Source organism: Furipterus horrens, unplaced genomic scaffold (genome assembly GCF_987537825.1).
Source record: "Furipterus horrens unplaced genomic scaffold, mFurHor1.1.pri manual_scaffold_9, whole genome shotgun sequence".
NCBI classification, from domain to species: domain Eukaryota; kingdom Metazoa; phylum Chordata; class Mammalia; order Chiroptera; family Furipteridae; genus Furipterus; species Furipterus horrens.
The window spans coordinates 40139967-40160902 of NW_028327179.1; the positions used below are offsets into that span (position 1 = coordinate 40139967).

Genomic DNA, 20936 nt, shown 5'->3' on the forward strand with positions numbered 1-20936 from the left:
AATTCTAAAGGCACTACTGCAAAAAGTAACTTAAGGGAATTTTAATGTGTTTTTATAGCACTACCTTGTAGGGGAAAAAAATGGAGATTGTCCTGTCAATCAACATTTTTCCTTTTTTTCTTTTTCCGTGTATTTTAGGAGAATTTTTAAGTGAGCAAATTTAATGTGAAAACTTATCTCTTCTACTCTATACCCCCCCCACCCCCAAATCGTACTTGCCTGTTGTGTTGGGATAAACCTGAGGGCAATATAAATTGCTGAATATCTTTTCCCTTAAATAAGAAAAAATCTGTACAGTGAGTTGGCCTGAACATAAGACAACAATGATGGCGATCATTCTACTGGGATATTTTCATATGACTGTAGAAATTGTGGAGCCTTTAAAAAACTAATGTAAATGGTAGTGAAACAGAACATAAATGATAGTGAAACAATATACACCAAATAATAAAGTGCACAATGTTATTTGTGGCTTATTGGGAGAAACAGGAAATATGAATTTCTATAACTAGGATAAGTGACAATAATACCGTAGTTCTTGGTGCTCCAGTAATATAGACATTGCTTTGCATCACCTACTTGTAAATGAGGAATTATCATCTCAAATTCCACACAAACTTCCCTATCAAGAGAGCCATTCATTACTGTAGCCTCATCGGTTTTAAATAAATGGCATAAGAGAGAGATCCAAAACAAAACATCTAAGATTGTGCTAGAGAATCTAATAGGTTTTTTTCAATTCCTTTAAAAGAATGGTTAGTATAACTATTTTTTCTAAAAAAGGAGGGAGATGGATTGATAGAAAGAAAATTCTTGGCATATGGCTGAAACGTCTAGTTCCTTTTTGTCTGTTTTTTAAAAAAATCATATTGATCTGTTTTTAATCACATATTCTGCTCTTTGACATAATAGGATGTCAAAACTGACATTGAAATGACTCAGCAAGAGAGCAAGTTTGCTCTAAACTACTATGCTCATATAAGCTATTAATATTATTTAATAATTCCAAATACAGTGTATGGTGACATAGGAAAGAACTCCTGAGAATTATTATTATTTATTTATAATTACAACAATACTCTAAGCATGATTATATAAGCATGTTTTAAATTGTACCCTTAAAACAATTTTTTTAAAGGTGTAAATCACTAATAAAATCAGTACTTTGAGGACAAAAACACATTAGTAAGTTTATTTTTCAAAATGTGTTCATTCACATTTAACCACATAAAGAAGTAACAATAAATATAGTCTATTTCTATCCAGGTAATGATTACTAATACTAGTGCTGAAATACTTTACAAAAAAATGAAATAAAATAAAGAACCTGATAACATTGTATTTTTTTATTGCACTTTCAGTGGTTGATTAAAAAACTGTATTTTTTAATGATGTTGTTAGGGCAGATATTTACAGATACACTTCTCATCCCATTTTTATTCATTAAAAACCTGTTTATTCTATTTATAGAAACTGTTGCTTAAATAGAAATTACTTGATTCCTATTCATCTGTAACTATGATATTCTCAAATGTGCTTATTTTTAAAATATTGTATTGGAAAAATAAGACTTTAATTATTGTATTGATATAATATTGTTAACAATTAATTTTGTTTCAGATCTCTGATGATGAACCATTATAAAGTAAGTTAAAATACAGTTATCTTCTCTTACATGGGGTATATGTTCTAAGACTCCCAGTGGGTGCCTAAAATCACAGGTAGTACTAAACCATTTTTGGGTTTTCTATTCATCTCTTCCATCGAGAAATGTAATGCCTTTTTCATTTTAACTAAGCATGTATCATGCAATGCAGTTTGATATGTGATAGCAAAACTATCCAAGTTTATTTTTCCTGCTTCACAATTTCACATATAAAGGATTACTTCTTACCATAGAAACTAGCAACCTCAGCATAAGACTTTTTCTTCCCCTATTAATCAGAGAACTTTCATCTTCTCACTAAGGAAGCACTTGTAGGGCTTCTCTTTAGCATATCCAAATTGCCAGCATTTCTATTCTTCTGCTTTTGGGGCATTATTAAGTAAAATAAGGGTTACTTGAACTCTCTTTATTTCTGGAATTTTTCATTTAATATTTTCAGACCATGACTGACCATGGGGACAAACCATGGAAGGTAAAACCTCAGATAAGACACACTACAGTAACACAATGCTTGTTGATGGTCAGGAATCACCATCATGCTTTAACTACTTTGAATCTCATGCTTTAACTAGTAAGGTGAAAAAAATCCTATCTAAAGTTACTCCAAGATAAATTAGTGTCATGATAAGTTTTTAAAATTTTAGTGATATCACCCAGAACAGGTGGCTCAGTTGGTTGGAGTGTTGTTCCATAAACCAAAAGGTTGAGGGTGTGATTCCCAGTCAGGGGCACCACCTAGGTTCCAGGTTAGATCCCTAGCTGGTGCACAAATGAAATCTCATTCTCTCTCTCTCTCTCTCTCTCTCTCTCTCTCTCTCTCTCTCTCTCTCTCTCCCCCTCCCCCCACCTTCCTAACTCTCTAAAATAACTAAACATATCCTTGGATGAGGATTAATAAATTATTAATATCTTCATTTCTATGGTAAAAGAGGAAAAACATGGAAATTATGCATCATTTTTACTTTTTTACCTGGGATAAATGTGATCATCCTTCACTTTATAGGCAAAGACTGTATGTATTTGAGAGAATCATGGTAGAAAAGGCCAAAGTTGTCAGCTCCACCTAACAGTCATCAATTATGAACCTACCATGTGCCTCAAATACAACAACTGGCATGGATCAATATAAAACATATGGGACATGGCCCTGGTTTTATAGTTTTATAGTCGCTGTGTGGGGAAGTACTTCACACAAAATACATATAAAATAAAATAAAAAGTAATGACAGAAAATTTAGCAAACCATACCAACGTTTAGATTCTCAGGGAAGAAGCCAAAATAAAAACAAGTATTATTTTTTAATTGTTATCCCCCTTTGCCCTCTTCTGTCCAGCCCACCCCCCTCTCCACTCGTCAATCCCACGTTGTTGTCCATGTCCATAGCAAATCTGGAGGTTGTGTCCAAATTAAAAATTCTACATTTCTAAGTCTTTAATCCTTACATTCTCAATGAAAAAACAAAATATTTACAAGTCTGAAAGTTCTGCACAAATATTTCAATATATTAACTTGTTTCTGTAATAGTTGATATAGGCCTAAACTACAATAGCAGCCAATTCCCCAAATTATTAATGACTTAAACACAGCAGTTTATTTCTTGTTCACATAATAGTCCAAAACAGCTGTTTATTGTTGGAAGGCAGCTCACTTTCATGTGGAAATTCAGTGACTATCAGACTCTGCCTTTTTCAAGGACCTTGTCACCTGCCACCTCCAGCCATTCTAAGGAGAATGTCAGAGTGGAGAAGGCACATTTGTCCTTATTAGGAGCCCCAACTTTGGAACTGTTGGAGAAACTTAATAATGTGGCCACATGTACCTTCAAGGAGGCTGCATGAGGTATTCCAGTCATGTACTTGGACTCTTTATTCTATTACCATGGGGAAAAAAAAAGGTATTTGGTGGACAGCTAGTTATATTTACTATGGCTTTCATTAAAGTGCTTGATTGATAATAAGAAGAAAAGTTCTCTGATTTTCTTTACTTTTAGTCTCTGATATTACAGGTACAATTAGGTATATGTTTGTATATGCTTGACATTATATGTATAACAAAGCTTATACTTGCCTTTTAAAAATAATTTTAGTGATGGCTGTATATTTAATAAAGTGAATAAAGAAGCTGAATATAATTCCATAAGTTATTATTTCAATTATTCTTTGAAAATAGTTTATCTATTAATGAAAACTATATACGGGGTGGGCACAAGTAGTTTTACAGTTGTGAGTACATAAAAAAAGAATTTATTCTTGTATAATTATTTATTAAATATTGCATTATTTTTTAAACAAACAACTGTAAACCTACTTTCCCCACCCTGTATAGACATGTCTTGTAAATCCTCTCTCCAATTAACACCTTTCTGATAAAATACTACCTACTTCTTTAATATCAAAATTCCTTAAATTATAAATATATCTCAGTAATATAGTTTTCTACTGATGTCTATTGAGAAAAGCATTATATATATTTATTTAAAGTTTTTTTCCAAATTAGATGGAAGGAAAATCATATGTTACATGCTAAATATAACTGTAGATTAGCAAAATCACAGGTAGATATTTTAAAAGTATTTTCAGTGTTGATACAGGGTTGTGAATATCAAATGTCACCTGCACCAAAAGGATCATACTTAGGATCATTATTCTCTCTCCTTAGACAGATACCCTGAGCTTGTTTCAATAATGTCCACTTATCCTTATGCCTCACGTTATAAATTGTTTTTAAAAGTTTGAGTAAGCGATGCACATTCTCCTGGCTGAGGGTACACCCGGCTCTGCAGACTCAAACTTGATGGCTTCTGCAGGGAACCAGGCCTCTGATACAGACGGTGATGGCGCACCCCCCACCAGAAAGCCCAGGATGCTGCTTCCGAGCTTGACAAGTAAGAAGCCCCAGGAGCTCGTGCTGGTGATTGAAACAGGTGTCAGTGCTGTGGTGACGCCTCGGGTCCCAGCCCTGATATCCCAGGCTGTACTGTATGCTGCCTTTAATATAGGTCTCCTACTTGATGATGAGCGCAAAGAATTTCAGAAATGTCTCAACGAAGAGGAGAGTCTTAGTCAAGTGACCTATGACCTTATTCATAAGCTCTATCCTCTTATTGGTCGTGTTGGAGACACCCTTTTTAAGGACTGTTTATATTCAGTATTTCATGGATTGGGGTCAAAGATTGAAGACCCTGGAAAACAGCTGCTTCAGTCAGTTCTCGACCTGATGGAAAATGGAACCCTGTTTCTGACTACAAATGTTGATAACATCCTAGAACTGTATGCAGCAGATCAGGGAAAACGACTTGAATCCCTTGATCTCATTGATGAGGAAAAGGTCCTCGAGTGGGCACAGGGCAAGCAGACGCGGAGCGTGTTCCACCTCCATGGCGTCTACACCAACCCTCGCAGCACCATCCTATATTCCACGGCGTATGACAGTGTGTTCAGGAACGCTGAGTTTATGGATGAGATGCAGAAACTCTATGAAAACAAGTAATTTCTCTTCGTGGGCTGTGGCCAGACTGTGAATGACCCCATCTTCAAAATCCTTTTCTGGGAGGCTCTTAAGCATAGATCTAACGTAAAACATTTCATGCTGTTTCGGGAAGCTTCGACTAAACATCCTGGACAAAGGGATTACAGTCATCCCCTATGGAAATGAATATGCTGATCTTCTAGAATACTTCAGGCGGCTGACCTGTGAGCTCTGCAGGAGCGGCTGATCAGACCCCAGTACATGAGGGCAACAGAAGTCGCCACCATTAGACCAAGCTTGAAGGAACTATCGTGAACAGCATTTCACAGTAAACTTACAAGAACCCAAGTAGGGCTCCTAGGAAGAACCAGAACCCAGAAGTTGAAGACTGGGGCTTTGGACAGTAGAGGGTGGGGAGAGGACGTTCCAACTTAATTCTTCGTGGCCTTTTTTTTCCCCCCCCAGTTCTTGGCCTTATGCAGCCTGTTTGTTTGAGAATACCCGAGCACCAGCAGGACCCCGATGCAGCCCCCCTCCCCATCCCGAGGCTGGACACAGGTTGTGTCCACGCCACACATCAGGGTGATACCCACTGAGGGGGCTGCTGCTCAGCACGAAGGCCTTGGGATGTAGCTGCCAGGGACACACCATGCCCCTGGTGACCGTATTGTACTCTACTTGGTTTTTCAGTGACCTTAATGGCTGTGTTTTAAAATGAGACTTGAAGCTCTAGTTTCTAGACCTTTTACAGTGTACAGTATTTTATTTACCTGAGGTGTATTAAAAATTTGTTCAAAATAGAATAAAATAAAATAAAAGTTTGAGTAAGCTTTGGAGGAGAGTGATAAATAAGTAAAGCATATATAATAAAAGATAAAATGAAAATAATATTGATAACAAATTGAGCCACCAAAAACTTCATGTGCATACTGTACACTTTAGCCATTGACTTGTATACAGTAGTCCCGCTCTATATCGCAGTTCACTTATCGTGGCCTCAGTATATGATGGGATTTTAAAGAATATTATATTTAATTATTTTTCATGGATTTTTTGCTATATCGTGGGATTTTGTGGTACTGTATATGTATGTTGTTAAAGTTACGTAGGTTTAAGAGTGTAGAATATGTTTAAGAACATAAGTAGTGTTTATAAAAGTGTGGAAAAGGTTAATAAGGGAGTGGGAAAGGTTAATAAGGGACTGGGAATGGTTTATAAGTGTGTGGGAAGGGTTTATAAAGCCTTAAAATATATATAAATACTAAAATAAATGTAAGGTTCCTACTTCACAGATTTTCACCTATCGCGGGGGATCTAGAACATAATATCTGCAATAAGTGAGGGAATACTTTAATATGATAACAGTGGGAAAGATAAGTAAAAAGGCATAAAGAATTTTGGTAGTAATATGTGTAGTGTGACAAAAAAATACACCATTTTATGTGAGAAAATCTTTGGATAAATCTAGAAAAGTGGGCATCAAGGCAGGGTGATCAAGACACTTTATTTTCTACTATGTTAATCTAGGAAAAAGTGAACACTTCTGAGAAGCTGAAGGTGAAGAAAGATGAACTATTAAAGGAGCAAGAACTGAATTGTGCTTCATAATCAAGTCACACTATTATCAGAACAATAAGAAAAGCAGCTTTATCTAACAGTGAGGTGACACCAAATCCATTTTATTTACAAATACATATATATGAGGCCATGCCACTGAGCAATTGCACAATTGTACAGTATAAAAAAATGGTTTATTTTAGAGTGCATGCCTTTCTCAGTATTTATTTTATAATCAGGGGAAAAAGGCATCTGATCACAAAGCCTCCAGGGGAGGGTAATTTAAATGCTGGGTATAAAGTTCAAACTCTTTGTAGCCATCATTCTGTAAACTTCTATGCCCTCAAAATATGCACAAAAGAATATGACCAGCTGTCCAGAGTTTCAACATCAACACTGGTTGATGAGAAGATTTTTGTGAATTATGTGCAATTATAATCAATGTGCCTTACAAAGGAGAATATAGCTAAACAAAATTTTACAAAGAAGAATTTACACAATATTAACAAGGTGCCTGGAGATTTTGACAGTGTTGTTACATGGTGACAACATTCCAATAGTTTTCCTCCATCCAAACCCATTTGGAAGAAGTGTGTATTACATTCTTGATGGCCTATTATTTGCTTATGCAACAGATAGTCTAGGGCATGAATGCCAACCAAGAAGCTTTACTGAGAGACATTTGGAAAGACTTTTAAATAAAGAAGACTTTTAGAGTTCATTGTGGAATCATGGCACAAACTTTTTTTTACAAATGGAAGAAATGAATGCTGCAATATGTGGCCTCTTTCAAGTTTTGGAGACATAGTTGATGCTAAGGAGGGAATTGTTGCATTTCCAAAGGGAACTGGCTTTGAAGAGGCAAAAAGCATTATCAAGAGCTCTTAAATTTCATACAGAGAAATGGCAATAGTAGTCTGATGATGATCTGAATGATAAAAACCTGGAAGAGCAGTCACTGAAAAGACTGCACATCAACTTAAAGAAGTATGCGTTATGCAACAATAAGCAACATCCTTGGTTGTATGATGATCAGCTTTCTATGAAAATCTCCAAACAGAAAGAAAAAAAAAAGTGTAAGCAAAGCTCTAATTTGCCTTGACTTTAAAATTAAAAAGCAACTGCTATACCCCCTAAAAATGTTTCAAAAAGTGTTCAGTAATGTTAGCATGAAACTAATGCAAAATCCCAGTGAGATCCTCTAATAGTTTACCTAAAATTTTTCTTTTTCACCCGATGAACCATCGCCTTCAAAACCCAGTTACAATTACTGCTCCTTTCCTTTTCCACCTTATTTCTGAACCTGTTTGCAAGTTTCAGCCAGTAGCAGTTAATTCCAGGAAATCGCTGTGTAAGAAGAGGTCAGCAACCTTCGTGTGAGGGAGTAAACAGCTCGGATGTTAAGTATGTCTGTGTCCCAATTTTCTTATCTTTGCTTTTGTTTTTGTAAAGCTACAAAAACATCATTGGCAACATGTAAATTAAGAGTGGGGTAGTGTTAAAATAAAGCTTTACTTAAAAATTCAGGTGGCAAGATGGGTTTTTATGAGAAAGTTGTAGTTTGTTAACTTTCTGATAGGTAATATCAAATATATTCAGTATCAATTACTTCACTTTCTGTATGTCCAAAGTACACCTGATACCAAGAGGTGGAATCTAATCCTCCTCTCCTTTTATTTAAACTGGTCTTAGTGATTCACTTGTAAGTAAAAGAATACAACAGAAATAATGCTTTGGGATTTCTGAGACTATAAGAAACTTTACAGCTGTTGCCTGGACCTCTTACAATGCTTGCTCTTATAATGCTTCATATTTGAAGTAAGCCACTATGCCATGAGAACTCCACAGAGAGACCATGAGTAGGTGTTTCGGGAGGCGCTTCCATCCATCTCCTGGCTAATAGCCAGCATCAGCTGCCAGCTATGGGCATGAACATCTTGGAAGTCCTGACCAGTTGCACCTTTCGATAACTACAATGATAGCTGCCATCTAACTGCAATTGCATGAGAAACCTTAAACTAGGCCTACCCAGCTAAGCCCAGATTGTTTATGATAATAATATTGTTTGGCTATAGGAGATAGTAAGAATAATCACATAGTTTCTTTTTAATTGTATTTCATTGTCTAAATTTTAAATAAATGTTTACTATTTACATGATGCATTTGACACACATCATAAATGAATGCTTATTGTAAGGTGTACAAACAGTACAGTGTACTGAATTTGTTGCTTATGTTTTAAACAATCAATGTTATTCTTTTGTTAATCAGAAACTAATGTTTTAAAACATATAGTATCCCAACATGGTAGTTTGTTATTATATATAGTCGTTTCAGACAATTGGTTGACTTGAGATAGATGTGCAGTGTAATGTAATTTCTGCCCTTGAAATGATAGGAAGTGGATTTTCAGCAATCATTTTCACAAGAACTTCCGATTTTCAGAAATGAATTGCTGACATTGGTAGAGAGTTCCCAAATAACCTATTTTGGGCTGTAACTGTTAGCAAGACAGAGAATATTGAATTAGCCATTATTCAGTCTACACATGTGGATATCATTTGAAGTATGTAAGTAGTTGTGTAAATCACTTCTGATAAACTTATAATGAAGTTATACCATAGTTGAATTTAAAATTTTTGTTTACTGTTAAAGTTGAGCTGAGAAGCTATATGTGATAAGAAAAGTCTTCTGTCTAGTTTCCCTAAGTTTTTAACAAGAAATGAGAAGTCTGGGAAAAATTTCTAGCTCAAAGGTAAATTAAGAATATTATGGGGAAAAAAATGATGCAAAGCCATTACCTTTTGATTATATGCAGTGAAAAAAGAAAACAAAACAGAACAAAAATCTTGTACATTGTTTGTCTCTTAATGGGGGCTACATTGACCTAGGCTGCTTATATGTTTACAGTCATTTGAGATACAAAAACAAATATCTGATTTACTTGCAGTAATAATGAATATGCTGATCTAGAAAAACACAAAATAAAACCTTGGCCCTAGAATATCAGGTGTAATACAGATTTAGTGAACACACTTGCTTTTTTCCTGAGCATTGTTTTAACTTCAATATGAACAACTTTCCTTACTCCATTCTAGAGTTCTGAAAAACACATATGTCAGGCTTGGCTTGTGAAATCAGCGGACACCGCTCTGTGCTTAGGCCCAAATCCCCTGAACCAGATGCAGAGAAACAACAGCTCAGATGGGAGATTACAGTATGTTTGGACATTTCATATTTCACTATGTGTAAGAAGCGTTCAACTTACACAAAACAAAAGTATACCTGTGTTTTTAAAAGTTCAGACACTTAAACAGAAAAATAGATGTCATGTGTATTCAAATGCTCCATAAACAAAAAAAAGCACCCAACATAATAAAGAATAGTAAACACATAATTTAATACTATTATTAAAAAGTAAATAGGCCTTTACTTATCACATTTAGTAATATAATAAAGTCACAGATTCTATAGTATATACTTAAATTTGCAAATGAATAAATATGAAGCAAAATTAAGGCACCTTATGGTTGAATACTTCAGAAGTGTTCTGTCCTCAGACTCAGCTTCGAAGACTAGATTTTGGCGGCATTTTTGGATTGAGGTCCCAAGGGCTGAATTAAAATGAGACTTGCAGCATATGTAGACATACAAAACCTTGCTTGTTGGATATATTGCCATAAACAATACGCTACAGGCCATCTCAGCCTCTTGCTCCTTTCTCTGGGTCTCCCAAGGGTGGAAGAAATATTTTTCATAAAATAGATTTTCTTTCTAAGTGGCAAGACATGGAGAAGAAATAAATAGGACTGTGACAGAAGCAGACACCAGATCCCGGATATCAGAAGCTATAAAAACACTTGTGTGTCCACAACACTGAGGCAACATTTAAATGGGGGAAACCTTGTAGGCAACGGGGAGAGCGATTTTAAGGCTACAACTATGTCTCAAAAATGTTCTTTTAACAATATCCTTCTAGGTGAATTGTTACATCCTACCTCACTATTTTTTTGACAGGGAAAAATAGATAAACTCCAGAACTCTGAAACATCATAAACTTTGAAATAAACTTTTAAATTTTCACAGAAAATATAAATTTAATTTAAAATACAATTAGCTATCTGATGTATCATTGTGTAATCAAAAGCATCTAGATTAGTTTAATTATTGAATGGATAATTGAATTTTAAGGATTGATTAGCTGGTGTATTACAGTCATTTCTTGTGCTGTAAGGAGACAATGGGTTTGCTGGAGAAAAACTTACATTATCTGGGTCAAAGTTAAAATTTCTGGTTATGTTCCTGAGCAGGAAACAGAATGAGAGAAGAAATTATAAACAATGCTTCAACACCACATGATATTCCCTTGAAGGGCATGATAGGAAGGACATGATTAAACTGAACTATTTCATTGCTCACGAGACAGAATATATCAACCAGCCTAATTTCTCAGTTACAGGTCAGCTGGTGCTTGTGGTGGTATTTTCGAGATTTTGAATAAGAAATCTTGAATGTTAACTAGGAACTGTTTCTTTATGCCATTCCTGTTGATTATTTTTCTCCTTATAAACACATGTTATCTAATGTAGAAACACAGGAATAGTCTAGATCAGATTGTTACATTTTTATGAGGTTTCAGATTCTGAGTATGTGTCCTGAAATTCTTAACATCACATTTCCTCCCTATTTTACCATTTAAAAAATGAAAATGCTTAATTGATGCTTTGCTTATTATAAAGAGTTAAATACATCATTGAAAGGCTTATATTTAAAAGTAACTTTGCCCTGACTGGAGTTGCTCAGTTGGTTGGGTGTCGTCCCACAGACCAAAATGTTCTCAGTTGATTCCTGGTTAGGTGCCATGCCTGGGTTGCACGCTCGGTCCCCAATCAGAGTGCGTGCAAGAGGTAAGGAATGGGTGTTTCTCACATCAAAGTTTCTCTACCTCTTTTTCTACCCCTTTTCCCCTGTCTCTAAAAATAAATAAATAAAATCTTTAAAAAATAAATAAAAGTAACTTTTAAAATCTTACATTAATTTAGCCTAGTTTGCAATAATTTTTCATAATAGAAAAAATAAATTTTAGGTTAGAATTTTGAGGAACGCTGGCAAAATACATTAGTTTCTCTCAATGGGACAGATGACCAAGGATATATTGCCAGTGAAGTTCACTCTTGGAAGACTTTCTTTTTTTTTTTTTAAATATAAGTTAGATTTTATTCAAGTAACTTTCACTTACTGTATTCTAAAGTATGTTTATGTTGTGTGTGTGGACATGTGGATATACACATGTACATGAATGTGTGACAGAGGGAGAAAAGGAGGAAGGGGGGAGAAATAGAGTGTTTATATTTGTTAAAGTTAGGATTCTAAAAATTTACATAACCCCTAAACATCCATAGGATTGTGGCACTCATAAAAACATCTTTTCCCAAAGGGTTGGAGACTTGGGAACAACTCTATAGGGAATGACTTAATTACAGAACAACTCAATCTTATTAATTATCCTCAGTATCTGGTCCTTCATAGTTGCCCAAGAAATATTTCCAGAATAAATAAGAACAATTTAGACTGACGTTAGAATTTTCTGGAAATCTCCCGAGATGCAAAGTTGAATGTTTCCAAGGAAGTTATATTAGCCTTTCTCTATAGATTTTCCGAAAAGAAATTAAGAGTATATATGGACAAAACCCTGCAATGTGACCTCTGGTGATTCTTCTTCAGCCCATAATCCCAAGGTATTTGTCCATCCAAGAGTGCAAAATTGAGTCTCAGAAGTTTTAGTTTAAGTTCCGTAGCTGGTTCAGTTCTTGCATTCAGCAGAGTCTGGATCTTTTTCTCTTCTTCAGCTTCTTGGACTAGCTTTTCTGCCAGCATCTTGTCCTCTGATTCCACGCACATGTCGGCTTCTCGCAGGTACTCCAGGTAGTCAATCTCCCGTTGGGCACGTTCAACCCTCAGTGCCAGGTTGTCCATTGCGCTCTTATATTCACTGGTGTAGGTCTGACATTTTCCCAGCATAACAGATATGTTCTTTGATAACTCGCAGAAGTCTTGAACGTATGCCCTCGTGACTTGGGTACATTTTTGCAGTCCTTGCTCCATGACTCGAAGGCGCTGGTAGATGTAGTGCACCATGCCTGGGTCCTTCGCACACTGTGGCGGGGGCAGAGAAGCAGAGAGGAACAGAACCAGGAAAGCAGAAGCTTGTCCAAGGGCCAGCATCGTCCTGCAAATCACCCTGGGGTGGACTCTCCTATGCGGTGCCTCTGCAAGAAGAGTCAAGGGTCCAAGTGGTGGTCTTCTGGTTTCTAGCCGCTGCTGTGAAAATCCTCACTCCCAGCTTCTTAAAGTTGGAATCTCAGCTTTATTTCTGGCAAAAGTTCCCAGGATCCTTTCCCAGAAGTCCTGTTGGGAGACCCCACCCCTCCTCCCACTCTTAGAAGACTTTCAAACAGCTTGTATACACTTACATGTGGAGAACTATAGCAACAGGGCAATAAAATGTTACTGCAGATCACTTGAGACATAGCAAAAGCCTTTTATAATATTAGGTAACCTCCTGGAAATGTGATTTTATTTATTCCTCACTGAGTCTAAGATGTGCTGCAAAGATTACAGTCTCTGGAGATCCACATGCTGCCATAAACAAAAACTACAATTGTTTTTAAAAGCTATTCTATCATTCTTAAAGGAAGAGGAATATATATATATGGCACCACATAATGGAAGAGTTGCTTGACTTTAAATGTTTTATGACAATTTATGAAACAAATATTGATTAATATAGTTACAGAAAAATTATGAAAATATTAGTTAATAATGCATTAATTAAAAGCGTTTGACTTTGGAACCAGGAAAAAAAAAACACTTCAATTTAATTCCTACTCTCCAGTTTTACTTGGGCAAATTATTTAACTCCCCAGAGGCAAACTTAACTAATTTCTAAGGTGCGGATAATGCATAATAGGGTCGTTTAACCTCCAAGAGCAATTATTTATTAAATATTTACTATGGACCAAGGCACTCAACCAGGCTCAATACCAGTCGACCAAAGAAAAAAGAAAATTGTTAACAATGTCACTAGTGAATAAAAGAGACTGTCCTGATCCTTAGGGAACATATATTCCAAAGGATGAGGGATAATGCTAAATTAATTAATATAAAATTGAATACAGAATCATGCATTTTAATAAATGCTTTTGAGGGAGAAAGAAGAAGATGCACTGAAAGATAAAAAGAGCTGAAGAGAGGTGCGCAGCTTGAATTTTCCTACTGTTTTTTCCTCAGGGCTTTTAGAATGAACACTTCCTCAGCCTGTTATACCCCAGACTTCCATGGCTCATTCCTTCACATCCCTTAGGTCTTTTCTCAACTACTATTTTCCTAGAGAGGTCTTCCCTGAACACATTGCAACCCCTCAAACCCAAACCAGCTTGTGCCTCCTTATCCTTCTTCCTTTTGTTATTTTCCTCTATGACTCTGATCAGCTAACACAACATGACTTTACTTCTTATTTCAGCTTTCATCTTCCCACATAATTGAAAACTCTATGAAAGCTGAACTTTTTATCTGTTTCACTCACTACTATAGTCCATTACCTAAGACAAGGGCTGCTACATAATACTCATCAGTAGAAAATTTTTGATTGGTTTAGTCAGGGAAGACCTGTCCGAGGAAATGACATTTAAGCTGAGAAATGAATAATGACGAGGAGTGACAAAGACTGGAGAAAGATCTTCAAAGAAAAGGGAACTGTAAACGAACAGCTCTTGAAGCTAGAAAAATCTGGCTCCTGGTGCTCTGAGCAAAGGCTCCGAATGGCTGTGGATTAGAGGAGAGTGATCCTAGTGGCAGGAGAGGTGAACAGCAGCGAGGTTGCACACAGACTGTCTTCCACTCAGAAAAAAAAAAAAAAAACTTGTAGTAACCTTTCTTTCTTTAAAGAAAGAAAATAACTCACAATCTGGAAGAAAAGTAAAACAGAAACATAAAACAATATTTTATTTTAGCCAGTTGAAACAAAGAAAGAGGGAAGGAGGAAAGCAGGAGGTAAACAGAAAGGAAAACAAAATTAAGAATTATGAGCTCAAATTCTGAAGAATAGTTTCCTGAATATTGGCAGTCATAAAGGAAAAGTAGCAGCCAACAGGAAATGGAGAGAATGAAAGAAAGCTATGAATGAGACTGACATTTCATGCTTACATTTATTTAATCCCTTTTGTTTTCATTGGATCCCTATAGTTATACATCTCTTCACATTTTTAAAAAGTTTGCTTTTTTATTTTCTGATTTGCTGGCTTGCCGTAAACCTGGTTTTGTGCTGCCTTCCTGTTACCTTGTTCCCCTCGTGGTGCCATCATAAACACAGGCCTCCTGCCCCGTCAGTAACAACACCCCACTCTCACATTGTTAGTAACTTCTAGCTGTCCCTAACATTTAGCTCCGAAAATTGCTCTTTTTTCCTTATATAAGACCCCACTATGTGATTCCTTGCTTAAGACACTGGCTTGAACACTCCTCGATTCCTTGTCCTTTGCCTAATTCTGATTCTAAAGTTAAGTGGCAGCTGCTCCCACATTAAATCTATATTCTGTATTTTTGCTTACAAAATACCTCTGGGTAGTATAAGCATATAATTTATTGTACCAACCAGGGGCCACCAATAGAAGGGGATGCTGGCTAGAATGGCAGGCATAAGCAGAAACTGTTGTGAGTCACATCTGCCTTGAGGGAACTGGTTAATCTGTTTGATGCTGCCACCTCCATCCCTTGAGAGGGTCATCTCAGGGTTGAAATCGGGCATTTCTACTCAGGGCACTTGGAACAGCAGCAGCAGCAGAGGCTAACATTGAAACAAGGATTATTTGTCATGCGGTAAGCACTTGGCTTTAGTCTCACATGTGCACATAATTGTATTGTTGATTTCAAGGCTAGGGTAGAACAATCCAACTAAAACTTCGCTTTATATTTAATCTAATGACAAATAAAATAAACCAACTGCTATATATAATCTGAAGGCTAAAGTTTCTCAATTACTAGTTGTTATGTATATATACGATTTGAAAAAGGAATTACTTTTTTTCCTAAAGAAGTCCTGCCAATGTTTTATACAACTATAGAAAAAAACTTCCTTACAATAAACTCAACTGTCTCATAGTATAATTCAGTGTAGCTTTTTTGAGCCATAAAGTCAATTCTTGTTATTCACAGTAGTTATGCTCTATAAAGTCAGTGCAAATACTGAATTAACGAATGCTGAACCATCGTTCCTAGGGGAAATACAGGGATAGGCTCCTTCCTATAAACTTTTGGTCACAAAATGTCATCAACTAATCAATATATAATCTTGTTCCAGGCGTTTTTCCTCTTAAAGACACCTTATATAATAAAATGTATTGTTGATTAATTAACATTGAACTCACAGCCAACAACAGTGTAATTTAGGTGTGAACAGAGCTTATCTAACAGGTATTTTCTCCATAAGGCACAGCACAGCCTTTTTGAGTTAGGAATACTAGCAGGACTGCAGCACTTTGCTTAGGGGCTTTTTAAACAGCAACACAGCAACCAAATGCACAAAAATGTAGAACAGTTGGTATTAAAGACCACAAAACAGATACTTATTTACAGTATGAGAACTCAAACAAAAAGGCAAAGCAACACCCCTTCCACTCAGCTGGGGACATGCACATCTAGAGGCTCATTTTTTTCACTGCTTCGTCCATGTCTACAAATGACCATGAAAGCACTGTGATACTGACTTGGGAATCACAAATAGATTTTAGTGTGCAGACAAATAGGTAATACAAAATTTATAAATAATTAGGAATCCATCAATAACAAGGCTCAACTAGAAATTGAATCATGCTACTCCCCTGCTTTAAAATGTGACGGTTTTCTTACTACATTTGAATAATACAACCTGCTAAACCTAGCTTGAAAATCCCTGCATCATGCCACCCTTCTACCTTTTTAATTTTTTTCTCAAAGTTTCCCCCTTGCCTACTATATTCAAGCACACTTACTTTCTATGTATTAATGACTCTTTCCCAAACCTATCGTTTCAGCTCCAGCCTTTTCCTTAGCTCTGAGCCATAGACTCATGTGGGGAACTCCACATTGGGAATCTTGGTCCAGATGCCTAAGGAACATACCGAACTTAACACAACCAAAACAGAACTCATGACATTTCTTCTGATTATGCTTCTCTCTCAGTCTCGTCCATCACAGTCAATGTTATCTTTTATCTATGAGATGCTCTGGCCACTTCAGTCATCTCCCTTGCCATACTCATGATAACATTTCTACTTCTGAGTCTTGGCATTTGCTCTTTCCTTGGGTTGGAACTCTTTTTCCCAGTGCTTTCATGGTGTCTCCCTTATATTCAGATAAAAGACCATATACTTAATGACCCCTTCCCTATGAATCATGTTACCACATCAACTTGTTTTATTTTCTTCGTAGTACTTTCCACCACCTGAAATTCTTTGATTCATCTATATGCAAATATATTATATATCTCATACATTGCACACACACACACACACACACACACACACACACACACACATTAAAAACTGCCCATGGAATATAATACTCTGAACAGCAGCAACTTTTACTCCTTTACCATTTCACTCCTCTCTTAGAACAGGACCCAATAGACATTGATACCTGTTGCTACCTGGCCCTTTTCTGCCCCAGAGCCATTGCATTCAATCTCCCTGTGTGAAATGGCTAACCATGAGGGATTATTCAGATCTTATCCAAACTGTCACTTTCTCAGTGAAACATTCCCAACCAATTATTCTAAAGTCATCTTCTTGCTCATCTCTGGGTGTTCTTCCACATGACACCCAGTCTATTTGTATTTGTATCATGTGTAACAACTTGCATGACAACTATCTTATCCATTAACATAAGGGTTGAAAAACTATAGCCCATGGATCACATTTGGCTCCCTGCCTGATTTTGTAAATAAACCTTTATGGGAACCCAGCCACACCTGTTCATTTATATGTTGCCCATGGCTGCTTTTGCTCCACAACAGCAGATTGAGTTGGTTGGCAAGGCCTATGATATTTAGTATCTGGGCCTTTAGAGGCCCCTGCCCTAGACTAGAGTCTCCTTGAGGTCATTGATTCCCTTTTAGTCACCAATGATACTAAATACCTAACACAGTGCCATGCATAGCTGGTAATGACTTAATATCGGAAGTAGTGCAATTAAGACCATTTTTATATTCAAGAATAAAGTATTTTTATAAATGTAGTTGTTTTTTAATATTCTTCTCTAAATTTCTTGGTCTTGAGTCTTTGAATTAAATTTATTTTCCATTATTTTTATTTGTTAAGAAGAACTACAACAAAACAGAGAATTATATCTCATAGATATCTAAGTATTAATGAATTGCTAAATAAAAGCCTTGTGTAAGTATTTCTAGGCCTCAGTTTAGTTCTCCTGTGTCCTCATTGACATGCAGGCATCATTCCTCACTGTTTTCAGCATGGTAATGCTGTACAGAGTATTTTCAATACTATTCCAAATCACATTTCCTCCCATTTTTATAGAGATATTGGGTGTTATTTGAGCCTGAGTCTCTGTCTTCTGCTACATGACCTTAAATTTGAACCACTCGAACTTTGCTCAGTTCAATTCTCACTGCTTCTCTAATTTTCCAAGTTCATTTTGAATATTGAATCTATCCTTTATGAGTAGCCCTGTCTTTATTCTCTTTAGAAGATTGAACTCATCTGCAAATTTGATGAGCCTATTCTCTATTCCATTTTCCAGATCACTGAAGAAACACTTAAGCGTCCCTGGAACCAAAAGTGACCTCTTCAAAACACCACTTGTTATGTCTTCCCATGCTGACACTTCCTCATATGTAACCTTTTTCTGAGTACAGATATCTATTTAGTCCACTGACTATTGTTGGCACAAAATAACAGAGCAGCAAAAAGTACTCAGGAGAAGTATTTTGTCTTCTGCTTCACTAAAAATAATGCAGAGAAGTAGATGGTGCCACTTAGAATTTGAATCTCTTTTGCATATGGAGAAGTATATTTTTGTTTGTGTAGTGAACTCTGCAATGTGACTTTTTATAAACACTGTGATTAGACAGATATTTAGTCATTTTTTGTTTTGTCATGGAACAATCTCTTTTTATCTTCAAATCTTCTTTGTATCTGTATTCTCTGTCCTCTCTTTTTAATTACCAAGTCCTATTCATCACACTATTTTTTGGAATTTTTCTTTGCTCTATTACAGTCTCAGATTAAACCATTACTGCTTCTCAGAAAAGTACTGGAAAAAAAAATTTTAAATGATGATGATCTTATTTCTAAACTCTTGTGATGCTCTCAAGGGAAATGTCTTATCAAATTCTATGTCGTTTCATGTTTCCCAGACTAAGGAACCATAAGTGGCTTCCAATTGGCCCTTCAAAATAAAATAAATCTTCTAATATTGTATTGAGGTCCTTCTACTTGTTAGCTTTTACTCTCCAGTCTTTAAAATTCAATTTATGCTTACTATTCTGATAGCAAATAGAGTTAACAACGCAGTGGCTCCATAATCACTAACATCATTTCATAATAACATTTTCTGATAATTTAGAATATACTTTTATTAGCAATGTTATTATTTTGCCAATCATTTTATCTTTACTCATGTAATATTCACAATTAACTTCTTTTCTAAAGTATTCCTGTGAAGAGCAATCTTGTTGGCACTTACAACTGGTAATCTACTCTCTCTATAATATTGTAATCATCCACTGATCTTTACTTCTGCTGAATTATGCATGTCTTATTAGTCTCTTTGAATTCTTTAGAATACCACATTAAGCTAAATAGAGATCCCTGCACACAATGTATATTTAAAAATAACCTTTACTAACTAAAAATAAAAAAGTAATATTACTGTGTGCATCATTTATAATCAACACCAATAAAAGGGTCACAAACATTTATTTAATTTGCTTATAAATTTAGAAAATCAATAAACTATGGAACACCTAAAAATTACTAATAATTTAAGTGCATGTAATTGTCTTTTATAATGTTAATAAAATTTCAACTTATATTTGTCCCACTGCACATAGTAAACTTGCATGTAGAAGATGCTCAATAAAAATCTGTTGAAAGGAGAATTATTTTATTGATAGTGTAAGGTTATAAATGTGTACATTTCTAACTTCATTTTCTTATATTACAAATGTGTACAGGGAACTGATAGAGAAAAGAGAACAAGAAAAGTTTATAGAAATGTTATCTTAACATAACACCAATTAAATACTTCATTTTGGCAAGATAATGGTAGCTTATGAAAGTTATTACAGATTATTTTATGAGGGAAAGCAAAAGAATATATAAAAATATAATAGTGGTTTCTAAATTTAAAGAACTACTTTGTTAGAAAAATTCACCTTTCTTAAGCAATGAGAGAGCAATATAAAGTTTAGATATACATCAATACAAAAATATTTAGCAATATTTAGCATAGACTAAATATTCAATTAATATTTATTTGAAAATACTGAAGATTGTAAGAACTGGAATTATTTCAACAAGAATGACTTTCTGCAAGGGAATTTTTTTAAGAAAAAAAAGAAAAAATGTATTTATGGGTAATCTAAGGTATACATTTTATTTTTTATAAACATGCTATTGCTGAAATAAATACATGAGTAAACGTAGGTGAGTTTCCTACAAATCTTATGGGAAAAAGCTTAGTACTTTATGATTGGATCAAAACACATATTATAATAAAGATTTTGCTCTTCATTATTCCTCTACAAAAATCTGGATTTACTAAATAGGTTGTACTGTCTTGTACTTTTTCATCAGTCATAACATGTGAATTGTTATTATAGCATTGTAGAACAATTATATGAACAATGAAAACCAGCTTTCACTCCTATGATACTTCCTGCCTAAAGGATTTTTAGCATTTGATTTAGTTTTTTTTTCCAGATTCCTTTAGCTCTCTTTAAAATGCAATGTTGTAATATGTATAACCAAAATGTGCTGTAGTATACTTCCACTAAATCATATGACAAGTTTTGAATCTTGATGATAGAAAAAAACAGGATTTAAAAAAAAACATAAGCTTATAGAAATATTAGTATGGACATACAGTTAGCAATCTTTTCCTAAAATGTACAAGGTTGAAAGTAAATAATTCTTTTTAATTTTTGATTTATTTATTGTTTTGCTATTACAGTTGCCCCATTTTTTCTCC

The 20936-nt window shown here is 35.3% G+C and overlaps 2 pseudogenes; one reads left to right on the top strand and one right to left on the bottom strand.

The window, feature by feature from the left end:
• The first annotated feature begins 4460 nt into the window (after positions 1 to 4460).
• Positions 4461 to 5384, top strand: LOC150001636 (protein FAM118B pseudogene; annotated as a pseudogene).
• A 6954-nt stretch (positions 5385 to 12338) lies between these two features.
• Positions 12339 to 12972, bottom strand: LOC150001637 (olfactomedin-like protein 1 pseudogene; annotated as a pseudogene).
• Positions 12973 to 20936: the final 7964 nt, after the last annotated feature.